Source organism: Coenobita brevimanus, chromosome 44 (genome assembly GCF_032717465.1).
Source record: "Coenobita brevimanus isolate Jiangsu-jjx chromosome 44, ASM3271746v2, whole genome shotgun sequence".
NCBI lineage: Eukaryota > Metazoa > Arthropoda > Malacostraca > Decapoda > Coenobitidae > Coenobita > Coenobita brevimanus.
In genome coordinates, this window is record NC_136997.1 from 6,706,028 (window position 1) to 6,724,340 (window position 18,313).

General features: G+C 42.4%; 1 protein-coding gene across 1 annotated transcript in view; it reads left to right on the forward strand.

Moving 5' to 3' along the window:
- LOC145397956 (glutamate receptor ionotropic, delta-2-like) overlaps window positions 1-18,313 on the forward strand; it is a 177,531-nt gene that overhangs the window by 2,023 nt on the left and 157,195 nt on the right. The window lies entirely within an intron of this gene.

The following is an 18,313-nucleotide window of genomic DNA, read 5'->3' on the forward strand; positions in this document are numbered from 1 at the left end:
TTCATCACAGTCAGTAAGCGGTATAAAAAAAAAAAAAAAAAAAAAAAAAAAACTCAGGAGCATGCGTTGGTTAGGTGCTACAGAATCAATTTAATTTTACATGTTGTGTTTCACAGTGCATAAGATGATGCTGTATACTGGAAATATTACTGGAAACGCTTTGAAGTACTTTTGTTTTGTGGCCTACATCAGTACAAGATGAACACTGCTGATTTTGCTTAATGTTAATGTACTGTAGATATAAGGCAATTCATGAATTTACAAAATTAATATTTGGTTGTTTAAACCAAGTTGATATTATTATGATTAATAAATTTTGCTGAAGTGGGAGCTCCCATCATCCACTCACACAATATAAGGCTACCGTACCATAGGCGTTTAGGAAAACTTTAACTTAACTGAGTGGTAATAATCTAACCAAAGTCATGTGTTCCATACGTGCCATGAAAGGGACAGTGAGTTAGCGTAGGGTTAGTGGCCCGCTCTGTAAAATAACGTACTAAAATAATTAAAAAGAAGAAGGAAGGCCTTATATCTGAACAGGCCAATTGCTGATGACCAAGCAAGGACCGGACAACGGCATTCTGAGGATGACAACGTGGAATGTAAGAAGTGCAAATGATGAAATGGGGAGGGAGATTGTGCAGGTGCTTAAGGAAGCAAAAATGAATATATGCGGGTTGACTTGGACTAAATGGGCAGTTGGGTTGTGAGGAAATGCAAGTATGAACTGGGCATATGTGATGGGTTGGATAAAAATAAGAGGGCGAAGGAAAGGGGTACATATTGTACAATATGTAGGAGAATGAAGGAGCAGGAAATGTGAATCAGTTAGAGCTAGGACTGTATGAGTAAGAATGAGGAGAGGGATACAAGTGTGGGTGATGTACTGCACCTGTGTATGCTCCACGGGGGCGTCGTTTCACTTTTCCTGGAGGGGAGGTAATGTCAGATTTTGACGATCCATCTCCCTGCTGCGACCCCACTCCATTCCACGTTAGTATTTTTGCATTTCCTATGCTGTACCGAAATATTTTAGTTTTCAGAAGACAAAGCAAGAGTGTTTCACACATTTTATTCATGTTCAGTGCAGTGCTGTCATACTCTCAACGTGTCGCTAATTAGCCTGATGCTGTGTAGTGACTAGAAATATCGTTCTATTTCCCTACTCCATCATTAATAAAACTTCTCCCTTCCTAACATGGACCCAAGCAATATTACTGGAAGAAAATCACTAACACACATTATTAGACACTGAGCTTTCTAGCCAAGAAAGAAGTATAAGAATATATAGATATAATTTTTTATTTTTCTGATTAACTATAGATTTTCAGCTGCCACAGCTCATCATACGATGATTTAGAGATACCTTTTATTTCAGTCTATGATCAAAGGGACGAAGAAGGCTGAAAATCTCTTACATTATGACCCACATAAATAATGGATGGTTCATTGTCACCAGTGACTAGCTCAATTTCCAAATTCTTAGGTAAGTGACAGAATCAGGAGTTTCCCTACGAGTTGAGTTGCGCATGTATCATCCTACAAAATGAAAATGCAATGTACTCTGCAGTTTTTACAACAATGGCAATTTGGCAAACAAAATTGGCAAAGGCTACTTTAAAATTAATTTCCTTGTATAGCGGTAGGCAGTAGCCTAAGGAGCGCAGACAAGTAATGGTTTGTGTGCTCTAATGCTTCTTTATGTGGCTTACAGTTACTGGAATTTTTCATAAGGAAAAACGAAACTAATATTGCAGTAAGTGCACATGAACAAAAAATACCTTAAATTTGTATGGCGGTGAAAACCTATCTTTGAGTCTTATTTATCTTAGCCATGGCTTTGCGACAGTCAAAAAGCAACAGGTTCAGCTATGTTGGCTTTAGACGTCACCATGAAAATCGAGGAGCGATTTTCCTTCCACGTGAGAACTGGAAACCAGATGACGTCATCAACGGCCAACAGTGAATTAGGTTGGCTATGCACCAACAATGGCCCCGGGCTGCGTTGTCCCCAAACATCGTACAGTTGGCTTTCAAACTTAAACAATAACAATGAACAGCTGACACACACATTATGGGGATTTTACCATGGGAGGGTCATCTGGTAATCTGGTTAAGAAAAATGTACACGTAGTTAGTAATTAGAAGCTGTTCTGATATAAAAAGGCCGATAATATGAAGCATAAGACACTGCGTTGAGGCATGATGAGTGTGACCATCCCGACAATTTTCCTAACAAATACTACAATCGGGAAGATGTATTATGATAAAAGTTTAGAATTATAACCGCCACATTCACTGGTCCTGAAGTATCATTATAGGTAGCCTACCATTGTATGTATAAGTTAAGTTTATGCCTATCACACCATGTTTATTGATGTTCAACCGGCTGAAAGTCCAATCTGCTCATATTGTTGTCCACGGGAGTGTCTTCCGAAAGGCAACTCAGCCCAGTTGGTAGACTAAACGAGAAAGTTCAACAAAATATTCCGTGAATATTCCACTTTCTTTCCGGATACCAGTTGCTATCCATAACAGATAGACTAAAACACAAAAACTTCTGTGAAATATTCTACAGATACTTAATAATTTTCAAAGTGGAATACACGTATGGATAAAATGATTACTGGTTCTATCACCGAAAACAAAGGACGTTTTAAAATAATGATTAATTCAGTTCTTTCTTTCCGATACCTCGGTTTGAAATTTAAAACAAGAAGAGAGTATCTTCAAAGACCTGTGGCAAAACTATTGCGGCCATTTTTTTTTTTTTTCCTCCTTGACACTCACAGAACAGGTGAAATCATCTCGAAGTTTCAAGCAGAGCGAGTTTGTATTTCATAAGTCACTAAAATGCCTTCTTAAGCCAAAGCTGAAAATTGATAAATATTCACCTGATGCATCAGCTGAATCATATCAACTCAGCATTTCAAGCTGAGCAACTCTATATTTCATAAGAAAGTCGCTGAATTTCCTCTTTATACCTGAAGCTGAAAGTCGCCTAATAGTCAGCTGATGCGTCAGCTGTCATGTTAAATCAGAACAAAATTTCAAGCTAAGCAACTTTTTATATCATTAGATAATCGCTCAGAGTTCTCCAAGAGCAGATATTCGAACTTTCCTTGAAGGAGAATGAAAAAATCTCCAGGTCAACCACTTATAAACCTGTCGGCTTCGCCACAGGTAATAACATGAAGTCTCTTTCCTTATTTATTTAATTTTTAATCTTTAGTCTTACTGCAACTATGTTTTTATGGTCCCTTAAGGGATGTTCACAGCTACACATTCAGAGATATATAATAATAATGTTTAGCTAACCTGAACGCACACACACACACACACACACACACACACACACACACACACACACACACACACACACACACACGGCTAGTGCTATAGTATATCAGAAGCCCGGTATACACCTTTAATTTACATTACCTCACTAGCAGGACACATTACGTAGCTGACTGTCACCCCCTGCCAAAATAACAGATCAGCCAGCACCTGATATGAGCCTCTACATGTGTAGTAGCACAACAGAGGAATGCCTATGTGGGCGAGAGCGTGGGGATTACCGCTGGGAGCTGCGGCCATAACATGTTAACACTAAAGCAGTTTGGAAGCCGGACAACATACTGTGTCACACTTGCACTGAAGGTTACTATTTGCTTGCACTGAGCCGACATCATCAATGGAAATTACAACTGTCGTAACACCACGCTCAGTGTTTATTGTTGATAATGCTATGAATTTTGTAAATGTGACTTCTGCCAGCATTACTGAAACCCTTACAGGATATTAGCGAACACATGCCGCTAATGACACGCTCAGTGAGGTAGAGGGCGGGGGGGAGGGAGTGTGGCGGTCGTGGTAATGAACAATGTTACCGGCAAAATGGGAAACCCGTCATAGGATAGAACGCCTAGGTATTCAATAGAATGCCTAAAACCTTGAGACAAGGCATAAAATAAAATAATCTGTACACATTTCCTAGGTAGGCTGTTCTGTAGATTACCGAGTTTGTTTTAGGGCGCATCCACACGTGTGCTAGAACAAGTGCTGGCAACATGTAAACAACACAATAACGAACAAGCTGCAAACGTGCTGGTAACAGCAGCGTCCAGCTCGTGTTGGCAACATCATGATGAAGTCTCAGCTGCATCGTATGGACACACTTATCCCATCACCTCTGCTGCCAGCAGGTTTGAAGCGTACTGTAACATGTTTGCATACATCTGTCCAAATACTGCTGCATACATGTAGCCAGACATGTTGCCACCTGTATTGTCAACAAGTGTTCGAGTACACGTGTGGACGCGCACTTAGGCAACGTGTGAAACCACCAAACTGCAGCAAACAGGTAAACTGTGAAATCAGTCATTTCATTTACGTTAGATTAATTTAGGCTGCGGTTATGTTAAGGCTGGGATAATCTAGGAGAAGTTTAGGTAAGATTAGGCTAGGTTAGTAAGGTCAGGCAAGGCTAGCTTAATTTAGGTAAACGCTTAATATAGCTTAGTATTCTCCTAAATTAACCTAACCTAACCTACCTTACCTTAGACTAACCTAACTTAAACTTAACCTAGATCATCCTTTGTCTAATCTCCTTTGCCAAAAATATTCTAGAAATTCTATAGAATACCTATGCAGTTTATCAAAATTCCTAGGTAAAGTATACATGGTCAGAAGGAAATAAACTTATTTCATGTTTTTCCAAAAATTGCTAGCCATTCTATAGAAAACCTAGGCATTCTATACAATACCTTAGTTTCACACAATGCCGGTAACATATATAACTTGTAACATTCCGCTGTGCCCAGAAATCCGATGGTTATGTGTCATATTTATGACCTGACCGAAGCAAAGTCTTTCCTCATCCCACATTCTGCAATGTAACTTCATAGTGTTCTTATTAACTGTAACCACCACAGTGAGAAGTGACGCACATTAATGACTGAATTACACAATAATTCCTTCTCACATAATTAATGCACCTCATACTGTCTCCCCCACCTTCTCAAACACCCACTAGTTTTCAAACACTCTACCTCCTCTACCTCGCCATAAAATCCCTAACCACCCACTGCCTGCCTTGCCCAACTCTGCTTCCAATACACGTTCTGATACTCGGGTGGTTCACACCTCAGACAGCCCACACATTGACAACGCTGTGAGTGGCCAGTACGACAGTGGAGGCAACTGTGCATCCTTAGCAATGTCGTTTCATAGTAATCCTGGTTGAGGACTTTCAAGATGAAATCGAGTTACCATCTTGCCATACATTCCTTCTAGCGTACCTCTTCCACTCTGTCATGCTGTGCACCAGTTTTTTATTTTCATCCTTTTCCATTCTTCGTTTTCTCACACATTCTCCCCCCATATCCTGCCATTCCCTAGGTCTCACACACCTCATTCCTTTAGATTAACTAACACATTTTTCACTGACACCGTTTTTACCTCGACCGGACGTAGTTAGGTAGGATATTGTTTTTGGTCGAGTTTGTTTGTTATCAACGTTACGGAAAAATGGACGAATGAAATTACATGAAACTTTAAAAGGATATGGGAGCACTGGTCCCAATAGAAAGTGATTAAATTTTAGAGGTAATCGAGTGAACTTGAAAGGTCATAATCAAGGTCACGGATTTTCAGAGGGCTGTGACTTGAAACCGGTTGAAGATAGAGATATTTACTATTGTGAACGTACAGTAACACCAAGACCTTTGACCTTGAATGACCTTGAATTGTCAAACTCAAGGTCACGGATATTAAGTGGCTATAACTCGAAACTGGTTGAAGATAGAGAGATATTTACTCTCATGAATGTATAGAAACTCCCATATTGGTTTTTAATTGGTACCTTCACCTCTGACCATAAGTGACCTTGAAAGCCAAACTCAAGGTCACGGATATTCAGGTGGCTATAACTCGAAACTCTCTGAAGTTAGATATTTACCATTACCTAGATATAGGAAGTCTCATTAGGGCTTGCATTTGGCAGCTACCCCCTGGGGGTAGGGGGGTTTCAAGAATACTCTCCCAGTATCCCTGCTTGTCGTACGAGGTGACTAAAAGGGTTGGTGGTGGGTTAGTGCCCCACCCCATAAAAAGAACTAACTAAAAAAGCAAATAAAGCGCCTTGGACCAGGACGGACCATACGTTGACGACTAAGGAACGGACAAAGGACATTCTGAGAGTGGGAACATGGAATGTGAGATGAGTGAATGATGAAGTGAAAGAGAGAGAGAGATTGTTCAGGTGCTTGAGGATGCAAAAGTGGATATATGTGGATTGACTGAAACTAAATAGTAAGGTGAAAGGGTGAGAGAATGGGAATATGGTATAGGTATATGTGCGGGAGTTAACGAGAATGAGAGGGCAAGAGAGGGAGTATGTCTGATGATAAGCAAGAAGTGGAAGGAGAATATAAGAGAGTATGGAACAGTGGGTGCAAGGATTGTATAGGTGAGGATGAAAGTAGGTATACAAGCATGGGCGATTGTGTGTGTGTATGCTCCGACAGAGGACCGAGTGGCAAGAGTGAAAGATGAGTTTTGGGCGAGAGTAGAAGCATGTATGGACAAATTTGAGAGGAGCAAGAGAGTGCTTTTGATTGGAGACATGAATGGCAAAGTTGGGAATGTACGAGTGGATGGAGTGGTTGGTCAGTGGGGTGTGCCAGCTGATGTAGATGGGAATGGTAGTGCTTTGGTGGACATCTGTGCTGGTAAGGGGTTGGCAATAGCCAACATCTACTTTCGACATAAGATGATCCACCGGTATACATGGAGAGTAATGAGGAGGATGGATGGTGAACTTGTTGAACGAAAGGCAATGATAGATTACGTGTGTGTGGATGAGCGAATGAGAAGACAAGTGTTGGATGCAAGAGTGTGGAGAGGGTGGGGGAATGGAGTCTCAGACCATCACTTAGTGATGGCCAAGGTGAAGTTGCAAAGAAAATGGTTGAGGAGACGAAGGGGAAGACAGGAGGAAACAGCTCCTGTGAGAAGAGTGGAGAATATGCAAGATAGTGAGAAAATGGTAGAGTATAAGAGCATAGTGGAAGAAAGATTGGGAAAGTATGAGCTAGAGCAGCTGGAAGGGGTGGAAGACGTATGTAAGATATTTATGGAAGAGATAGGCGCAGCGTGTGAGGTGGTTTGTTGAGTGAGGAGGAGATGCAAGGGTGTGCAAGGGACAGCATGGTGGAATGATGAGTGAAACGAGCTGTGGAACAAAAGAAGAAGGCATATAGTGAATGGTTAGGGAGTAGAGATAGGGGAGAAGATGAGAGAGAAGAGAGAGGTATATGTGAGTAGGAGAAGGGAGGTGAAGAGACTAGTGAAGGAGAGTAAGAAGAAAGTGGATGAAGAGTTTGGGAGGAATCTGCGTGTGAAATGGAAGGAGAGTAAGAAATTGTTTTGGATGGAGGTAAAGAAAGTAAGGCAGTGTGAAAGGGGAAATAGTAGGAGAGTGAAAGATAGGAATAATAGATTGTTGGTGGGGAAGAGAGAGAAATTGAGGAGATGGAAGGAGCACTTTGCGGATTTGTTGAATGTAGAGAGTGACAGCAGTGCGAGTATAAGTGGTTGGGGAATGGCTGGGAGGAGAGGAGGGAGGAAGAGATCAGTAGGACGGAAGTAGTGGAAGCAATGAAGAAGATCAAGTTGGGGAAGGCCCCAGGAATTGATGGAGTGTGTGGTGAAATGCTGAGGCATGGAGGTGAGATTGTTGTGGAGGATATGGAAGTTGTGTAGATAGGCTTGGGAAGAAGGAAGGGTTCCAGAGGACTGGAAATGAGGTATAAATGTTCTTTTATATAAAGGAAAAGGGGGGAGAGAAGTATATGATAACCACAGGGGTATTTGCCTGCTTAGTGTGACTGGTAAAATATATGGTAGAATACTCATTGATAGGGTTAGGCATATGACAGAGGAGCTAGTTAGAGAAGAACAAGGGGGATTTAGGAAGGGAAAAGTGTGTGTAGATCAGATATTTGTTCTAAGATGTTTAGTGGAGAAGTATCTAGAGAAGGGAAAGAAAGTGTGTGCTGCCTTCACGGACTTGGAGAAAGCTTATGACAGAACAGATAGGCAAGGCATGTGGAAGGTATTAAAAATATATGGAGTGGAGGGGAATTTGTTGAGTGCTGTGAAGAGTATGTACGAAGGAGCTAGGGCTACGGTGTGAGTGGATGGTGAGCTGAGTGAATTTTTTTATCTCAGTGTGGGACTGAAACAGGGTTGTGTGATGTCTCCACGGCTGTTTAATATATACGTGGATGGGGTTGTAAAGGAGGTGCAGGGTAGGGCAGTGGATGTGGGGGTGGCTCTAATGAATGAGGGTGAGATTTGGAAGATTCCGGTGTTGCTGTTTGCTGATGATACAGTATTGTTGAGTGAAGATGAATGGGAGTTGCAGGGTTTGGTGAATGAATTTGGGACAGTGTGCAGGAGGAGGAAGCTGAAAGTTAATGTAAACAAAAGTAAAGTTATGGTGTTTGAGAGGAATGAAGTCACAGAATGTACAATGAGGTTGGATGGTGAGGATATGGAGAGTGTGAGTGCATTCAAGTACTTGGGTAGTGTGGTGAGTTAGGATGGAACTTTGGGGGATGAAGTGCGTGAAAGGGTACAGCAGGGAAGGAAAGTTGTTGGTTCACTGAAAGCAGTGATGAGAAATAGGGAGGTGAGTATTAAAGTTAAGAAGTCACTGCATGATAGTACTGTGATCCCTACCCTGACGTATGGAAGCGAGGCGTGACCTTGCAAGAGGGGAACAAGTCAAGAGTGAGAGCAGTGGAAATGAGTTACTTGAGAGGAGCACGTGGAGTGACATGGAGGGACAGGTTGACGAATGAAGAAGTGAAGGAACGTTGTGGGGTGGATGTGGATGTGGTTGAGAAGATTAGGAGAAATACACTGAGGTGGTTTGGACATGTGGAGAGAATGGAGAATGAAAGACTGACTAAGAGGGTGTATGTAGGTGAGGTGGAGGGAGGGAGAGGGAGGGGTAGACCGAGGATGAGGTGGAGGGATGGGGTTGAGAGGTATATGAGGGAGGGGGGGTGAGTTGGGGGGAGGGTAATCAAATGGTGGGTGACAGAGCGACTTGGAGGCGTTTTGTCTGCAGCCATTCTTTGTGGGATTAGGGCGTCGGGCAATAGATAGATAGACAGATAGACCCCTGACCTTGAGTGACCTTGAAAGGTCAAATGCAAGATCACGGATTTTCAGAAAGCATTACTTGGCCATGTGGAGAGGATGGACGGGGAAAGACTGATGAAGAGAGTGTATGTGAGTGAGGTGGAGGGGGGAAGAGGGAGGGGGAGGCCGAGGATGAGATGGAGGGATGGGGTGGAGAAGTATATGAGAGAGGGGAGTGTGAGTTGGGAGCAGGGCAGTGAAATGGCGGGGGACAGGACAACGTGGAGGCGATTTGTTTGTGGTCACCCCAAACGGGATTGAGGCGTCTGGCAATAGATGGATAGACAGATTACTTGAGAATATCTGTGCCATTGCCTTAGACTTTAATTACGTACTGATGCTAAATGGCAGTAACGATTAAGTATTTAACAGCAGTAAGATAATTGCTGTCTGGGGAGGTTTGTTGTGCCTGGCACTTTTTTTTTTTTTTTTCATTCTCTCATTGTGACCATTCCATCTCACAGTTCTGATTTTCTTCCTCACAGGTCAGTGGACTTCTTAGTCCACATCCATCTCGCTCATCAGCTTTCCTCACCTGGCCAGTTCTGCTCACACCACATGCTTTCATTATTTTGACCGTGTCCACAGCTGTCTATTTTTTTTTTTTTTTTTAATACTCATTCCATAACACTGCTCAACGCCCATACAGTTGTGATGGTATCAACACTCTCATGCAACACTCGTGCAGCCTTTTGTCAGTCTTTTATCAGAGCGTTCATTGCCATAGTCACTTCACTTTCCTCCCATGGACAACACTGTTTTCCACTTTCCTTTAAAACTTTCCTGTTTTTTATCCCATTGCCAACAGTAGTTCTCAACCTGGGGCTCGTGAACCCCCGGCGGTTCGTAGGACTTCAGTGAGGGGTACTCAAATGGCTAAAGAAAATGTATTAAAATCTGAGAGAGAGAGAGAGAGAGAGAGAGAGAGAGAGAGAGAGAGAGAGAGAGAGAGAGAGAATACTACGGAAATATAGATGGCTGGTTTACGTTTAAACAGCAGTCATGAGTGAGGATGGGGGGTACTCCCTCATTACAGCCAGTTAGCAGCGACTCATGCACGTACATGTTGCCCCACTGTCTCCAGAGATTTACAGTATGTTTACCTAAATGAGGTATGTTCAGAACATTTCTAACAGTGTTTTGGTGTTTTTGATAAAATTTTATGTATGCCAGTAATTTTTTTACAACAGTGTGGTTATGATTATCATTACCTAGTTACGTTTCAGCCTTTTGTAAACTCATTATTTAAATTGTGGTCGTGTGCGGCTATTCAGCAGGAAATCTTTTTTTAATGGTGTTGACTGAGGTAGGCACTCTTTGAGTGCTTTCTAGTTAGTTGGTTCTTTGGACACTGATGGTAATACGACTGCCTGAAGTTGTTTCTAATGTGTAATCTCACGACGGTAGTCATAATATGACTGTCTGGTGGTGTGTTTGTTGGTTGGTGTTTTGTTAGTATGACTGCATGATACTGTCTCTACTACGTGATGAATGCGTGAAGGTTTTTCTACTGTGTGATCTTATGACGGTGATGATAATACGAGTGCCTGATTTTTTTTTATTTTTTTTTTCTGGTTCTTGTGTAATCTTTTGACCGTGGCAATATTATAACTGCGTGTTAATGTCAGTGACTTAATGTATGGTTCTGGTCATATAAGTATTTTTATTACTACAATTCCAGATACCATTATGGCCTCATCAGCAAAGAAACGTCAGTATGATGAAAGTTACATTCAGTTAGGATTCAAAGCTATCGTCAAAAATCGGTGTGAATTTTCACACTGTGGTATATGCCACAAACTCTTATCACTGGAGTGCATGAAACCAAGCTTTCTCAAGTGACATTTGAATAGTTGTCATCCGAATCTTTAAAAGTAAGAATGTTGTCTTCTTCACGCAAAAGGAAGAGGGACTAAAGCAGGTACAACATTTTGATCGTTCGGGATTGTTCAGTCAACAAAATTAATCTGGGTTACGTGCATCGAACAGGGTATCGCTGAGAATTGCACAAGAAAAAAAATCAATATTGCAGAGAAGTTATTAGTCTACTGCTGTAAAGATATGGTCCCCTGTGATATTAGATGTGACGCCAAGCAGGTCACATCAGTATCCCTCTCAAATGTTACTGTTCATCAACGAAAATTAGACATGTCTGAAGATATCAAACAAGTGACTGCTGAAGTAAAGGGCGTATGTTTAGGCAAATCTGCAGGTCAGCTTGGTGAGTCAACTGACGTGACTGCTTGTGCACAGCTCATGGTGTTTGTACCCTTACAACCACAGGATTCGTAGTTACCCCTGAACGACATGAAGACAATGCCAGGATGTTAATCAGAAAATCACTCAACGCTTTTTTCAGGCATAGCTATGGTGCACTGCAAGACACTGTGGCTCTCTCTCTCCTTCTGTCTCTCTGTCTCTCGTTTTACTGCTTGCTCACTGTCAGTTTACTGACTGACTGTCACTCACTGACTCTCTGACTGACTATTCCATCCTTCACAGACTAACTCTCACTGTCTGGCCCTCCCTCATTAACTCTGTCACTGACACTCTCTTTCGCTGACCATCCACCACTGACTAGTGAACTCACTGATTGGCTCAGCCACTGGCTGACTTACTGACCGTCCATTCATGACTGCTGAGCCACTGACTGACTCAGTGACTGTCCATTCATGACTCTGACTCATTATCTGACTGGCTCGCACTTGCTAACTGCCACTGGACTGACTTACTGCCGCACACTCACTCACTGTCCGTTAATGAATAAAACTGGCTCGGAAGTGGGATGGTCCTAATAAATACACACCCTTGACTCCACCTCAAGCAAACCCCAGAATATCCTAGATCCTAGGAGAGAGCTCACAGCTTCTCACACACAACTGCATATTCTAGAGCCCTGGAGAAACCTCACATTTCCCCATGCAATACTGTACTTACATTAACAATAAACAATAAAAATAATGACAAGAACTAATTCCTAATATAGGAGAGAAAGAAAGTCAAACAAGACATGTCAAAATTTCCAGAATATTCCTTACATCTCCGGGTATAAACCACTCACCTAATCCTACCGGCACAACGCTGCCCCTCCCGCAATACTGTGTAATAAACAGGATAAGCTTCCATGCTAGCGGTCCATTGTGATCATCTCGGCTGTCTAGGTCATATGGCGTGATGACCTGGATCACCAGAGCTGTCAAAGACTCCATCACTTTCCTGGGTCTCACTTTCATCTCTTGTGTTCAGCAAGTCCTCGGCCCCACTCCAAGTGTACTTACAAGGCCCAGGTCTCCTGTGGAAAATACATCAGCGTACTTCACTAAGAGCCTTTTCAGCTGCTCCGTCTGTGGCTTCTCCAGTCGCTGGGCACTCTTGGCAAAGTGCTCGGGTAGTTCTTCCTTGGGCTTAGCTGTGCTCTTTTTGCATATACTGCATGGTGGCTCCTGATCGACTTATTGACACAACTCCACAACTGTGCCCCGATGTATCTTCCTAGGATGAAGTGAAGAGTTGGCTATGACAGCGGGTACTTCTGCCATAGGGTCAACTAAGTTCCTGCCCACCATCGCTCCCTCTTCTACCATGCAATGGCTTCTGTGTTCCACCAGTCCCAGGGCAGCATGTAATGTAGCATGCCATTGATCGTGCAGGGCAGCAGCATCTCTGACTCAGGGGGAAAAACTGCAGTCCATCTAGCCATCACCAGTAGACCTCCATGCTCCATGGCCCTCAGCGGAACACTCGTTCATCCTAGTCGCATTCATATCAAATGGAAGTCAAGCAAGCAGTGGCAGGACACCAGGAACTCCAAACCCAGGATGCAGGGGTTCTCGATGTCAGAAACACAAACGGCCAGGATTTTCTCTTTCCTCCCTGCCGCATCCTGACACCCACTGGTGCCCTAAACCCAATGCAGTCCCCTGTGACTCCACACAGCCACCGAAAAGCCTCTGGAAACTGCCAATGACCCACCACATCCAGCTGTACCAAAGTCCTCTCTGATCCTCAGCTGATGACCATTGGGCACACTACTCCCTCATGCTCATCATCCCCCCTCCATGCACCTGTCACTGGCACCTAAGGGACGTGCTGGGCGCTGACCCTCAACCAAAAACTTTTCAGGGACTTCGACCGTTACTTACTTCCAGTATTTCACTTCTCACTTATCCTCCACTATGCAGGAAACCTCTTCCCTTACTTCTCTTATCTGGTCACTCATTCTCTTCACCTTGCTGTATGCCACTTCTTGTTGTTGCTTCAGTTTCCTGGTCCCATCCTGCAGCTCCTCACATAGCTAGCAAAGATCCTGTCTCTGTCCACTTAACTCTTCCTCTAGTCTTGTGTAGTGTCGTTCTTGGGCTTCTTTTTGTTATTGCTGTGCTCTCAGCTCTGTAAGTATATCTTTTAGTTCATCTTGCTGTGCTGTCAACACAGCCAGTATATTCTCCATTTGTTCTTCTTGCTGCGCTTCTCAGTATTTCTTTTGTTCCTCATAACGTGCTCTCAACACTGTGAGTTTATCTGCCAGTGATACGTGAGCCGTTTGGACATCCTGTCCATGCTTCTCCATCTCTGAAAATGTATCTCTCTCCTGACACATGTAGACAAACTAGAATGTTTATGAACGGTCACTGAACGCTTCATGGGTTTTATTCCTTCTAGGCACAGCTGAGATACACTTACAGAACACTGGCTTTCACTCCCTAGGTACTTGCGACCTGACACTACTACACCCTCACTGTCCATTTACTAACTGACTGTCACTCACTGACTCTCTTACTGATTACTCTGTCCATCACTGACTAAGCCTCACTGACTTTTGCTCACTAACTCTGTCACTGACTCACTGATTGTTCACAGACTGTCTGTTACTGGATCTGGCTCACTGTCTGACTGGCTCTCATTCACTAACTGTCACTGGCTCAGTGACTTGCTGCTGCACCCACTCACTCTCTTCATTAGTTACAAACTCTCGGAAGCGGGATGGTCTCTTTAAATACCCCCCCTACCCTAGTGCAACCCAGAATATTCTACAGCCTAGGAGAGAACTCATATTTTGTTGCACAATAATGCATATTCCAGAGCCTAGAAGAGATTTCACATTTTCCTATGCAATAATGTACTTAATCCTCAAAGCAAGAATGATGGCTGGGAGCAGTCCAGATTTTTTGTGGATGAGGGACCAACGACGGCTAACAGACGTTCAACGAAATTTCTGGATTTTTTTTTGCAACGTGGGCCTCTTATATGGGAAATATTCATGGAGGAAGCCTTCAGATGGCTTTGTAACGTTAATCAGTAATTGGCAATCCTCTCCAGCCACCCACATGGTACTCATGCACAATATATGCTTGTATGCTTTCTGCATCCTCGAATGACATGTTGAGCTACGGTCCAGCACGCCGTCTGTACAAAGCCTTCATTTCCACTGCCGAGGCCTTGGAAATGCTCCAAGAACAAGGGAGTACCTCTAAGGATAGTGTGGAATCTTCAGGAGAGGAGTTTGAGCCTGAGGAGAATAATTTTGAGGACTCCGAGAAGCTGATTCTCCCCACTTATTCGAGTGGCACACCCACTCGCTCTCACACTCGGCATATGATAGTGATGATGGTTATAGTGATGAAATGGAAGTGCTGATGTTGTTTCTGTTTGCTGCTGGCAAGAAACATGAAACTGCTTCGTCTAGGAAGCGACCACTTTAGTGTGAAGGGGGTGGCATATCTCCACCAGCACCAGCACCACACCACGCCACTCCTCCTGGTTAGAGCGGCTCGCGTCGCTCACGGCGTTGCCACACATACTGCTACTACCACTGTTACATGACTTAGTTGAACAGTCCGACTTTCACGAACAGTATTACTGCATTATATAATGAAAATGACGTAATGTGGTCGCATTATGCTCATTCGGCTCTATATCACTGTGGGAGAGTGGCATAACTGCATCAGCTCGAGTGGCGGGACGTTCAAGCACAGCTGATGGGCAGGGCGAGGTGGCCCTACCTCCCACTACCACGACTACATAACAACCTCAATAAATGCTAAGACAGTGTTTTTTTGAATATTGATATGGGATAGGTTTCTGGTAAGAACTCAAAATGCCAAAATTGGCCGGTTCTGGGTGCACAACAATTTTAATTTGGGCTGGTGATTGATGATTTGAATAAACAATGCACAATAACAACAATGACAAGAACTAATTCCTAAGGTAAATGGGGAAGAAAATCAAACGGACATGTCAACATTTCTAGGATGATCCTCACATCTCCAGATATAAGATTTTAACTTAATCTTACGACATAAGACTTACTATCTAGAATGTTCCTCACATCTCCAGATATAAGCCACTAACCTGATCCTACCGGGACAGCAGTAGGATACATAAATGACGGAGATTCCAAGGAGGATTTCGTGTTCTGTCATGCTTTAGAGTCGGCTACAACAGATAAAGACATTTTTAATGAAGTCTAAATTTTTTAGAGGCAGAATGGCATTCCTAGAATACAGTAATAAGTGTGTGTGCACAACTGACAAAGCACCACCAATGCTTGGCCGTCGATCAGGATTTCAAGGAAGAATGCATGAGGTTAAGCCTAAAACAACACATCTTCATCGCATGTTTCATAGATGTGCCCTGGCATCTAAAACTCCCACCAGAGTTAAGATTAGTACTTGATGCTGTGTACATGGTAAATACCATCATGCCAAGTGCCCTGAATACACGACTCTTTAACCTACTGCACCAAGCATTTGAGGCAGATGAGGAAGTGTTACTCTCTCACACTGTGGTTTGGTGGTTTTCACGGGGGAATGTGGTATCAAGAGTAGAGTCACTGAAGGAGCTTTTCCAATTCTTCAAACGTGACAAGGCAAAGTTGCTTGAGTTCACCAAGAAATTATCAGACATCCAATGGCTCCAGATGCTGACCTATATGAAGAACATATTCTTACATCTAAACTAGTTGAACGTATCCCTGCAAGGCCATTTAACCACAGCGATTAATTTCATGGACAAAGTATGATCATTCAACATGAAGCTGAAGCTGTAGGAAATGAAAGTCAAAGACGAAAATGTTAGCTTGTTTGGGCACCTTAATGAGAAACTTGATAAAAACAAAGGCACTGGAAACCTATAATTGGGGCACCTTGCAGAAACACATCTTTCTTCCCTACGGATGGGGTTGCAGTCTTGTTCCCTTGAACTGAGCAAACTGGAATGAAAACTGATTAGAATCCCATTCATTTTTAATGTGCACCTTCTCACAGATAATATGCATGAAGAATACCAAGAGGTGGTGAACGACTCATGCAAAAGATGCGTTTGAAACACTTCTCCTGTCCTGACGAAGTTCTGATCTAAAATGCGAGAATTATACCCAGCTATAGACGATGCTGTGAGGCTTTTGCTGATGTTCCCTGGGACTTTCCAGTGTGAGCAATCATTTTCAACACTCTTGAACATGAAAACTAAATACCGAGCACGGCTTCATGCGGAGCATGACCTACTACTCTGTCAGTTTAATATTGCTCCTTGAACTGGGAAAATTGTTTCCATAAAACAGGCACAGTCTTCACAGTGAAGTTCAATGCTGGTTGTCATATTTAAAATATGATGTTAGTGCACATTATAATTATAATTATTATTACAATGTCGATGGTCTTACAACAGCCGGTATAGCACTATTCTACACAAAATTAATGCTAATGTTTATTTTCTTCTTTAAGTAACTACATTTTCACTCCAGTGTAGTATCATTGTAAACACATTTACTACGACGTCAATGCTTAACTGCTTAATGAGGTCATTAGAGTTTCATCCGTTTTATAATCTCCATTATAGTACCACTGAATACTGAATTGGTCTCAATATAATTATTCATCATCTTCATCATCATTTAACCTTTAGCATGCTATACTCAGTGTCAGGTTATTGGCGGTGATCGAGGGTCTGATGACTCAGAGGATACTTAGTAGGAAAAAGGTTGAGAGCCCCTGTTGTAAGCTAATATTGGTGCGCTGATGTTGTATCTGAGCTCGATTAATCTGTCATGTAAGGTGTCCTAGAAATTTGAGGATTTAGCGATACATACACGAGGAATCTAAGGTAAACATTATCTGAGATTCCTTAGTAACAGAAAATAAATTATTCAGATGTAAATATGTTTTACCTTTGGACAAAGATATAATTTTTGCATACAGTAAAAACGAGATACAGCACAGATTTTATGGATTTCCGTTTGTACTCAGTATCGCTGACCCTCTATAGTGTCCGACACCAGTCTTCTCTCATAAGTGGTGATAAGCTGTCCTTAATATCCCCAACTCATGACAGCCGTATTATGGAGAAATCGTTCCTGGTGCTTACCACCGACATTAACGAGGAATGGCGGGAAAAAAGAAATGGTGAAAATGAAAACTAAATCTTGAGGGGCATCCTAAGTTACATCTAGGTAGGTGGTGTCGTGGCAGTAGTTTGGTTGTGATCTGTCTGTAGTCATCAGTGTGATGGTTGCTTAAGAAACCTTCGATAAATGACTATGGTGTGAGTCCTTGGTTCCCTACATTCCATAGGAACTGCCTATGTCATGCATGACTTCCACTTTGCAAACCACTGACATACGGAATTGGAGCTTAGGCGGCTTTCTAGCACCTTTTTTTTTTTTTTTTTTTTAACGATGTATTATAAACATCACGTCTCAGCGTTCTCTTGTATGCTAATTTTATTCGGTAATGCAGGCGTAGACTGCATAAATAACAAAGAAGAATGTGTTAAAGTACCATATATATATATATATATATATATATATATATATATATATATAGATATATATAGATATATTAACCGTTGAGAATATAGTTCCAAGTAATACGGTACACCCAACGTGCAAACGGTTTGTCTTTATTCTCCGACCTTTACACTGAAGTTGTGAAAGTTGACTTTCTCAAAATGAGCTAAGATGAAACATATACTCGTATAAAAGGAATCATCACTTACCGAGCCAACAACAATGATGCACTGACTGCTGTTAATCCGGCAGTTGAAAGGACTCATTACTACGAGAAAAAGGCATCCCACGTCTGCACTAAAATGACCATGC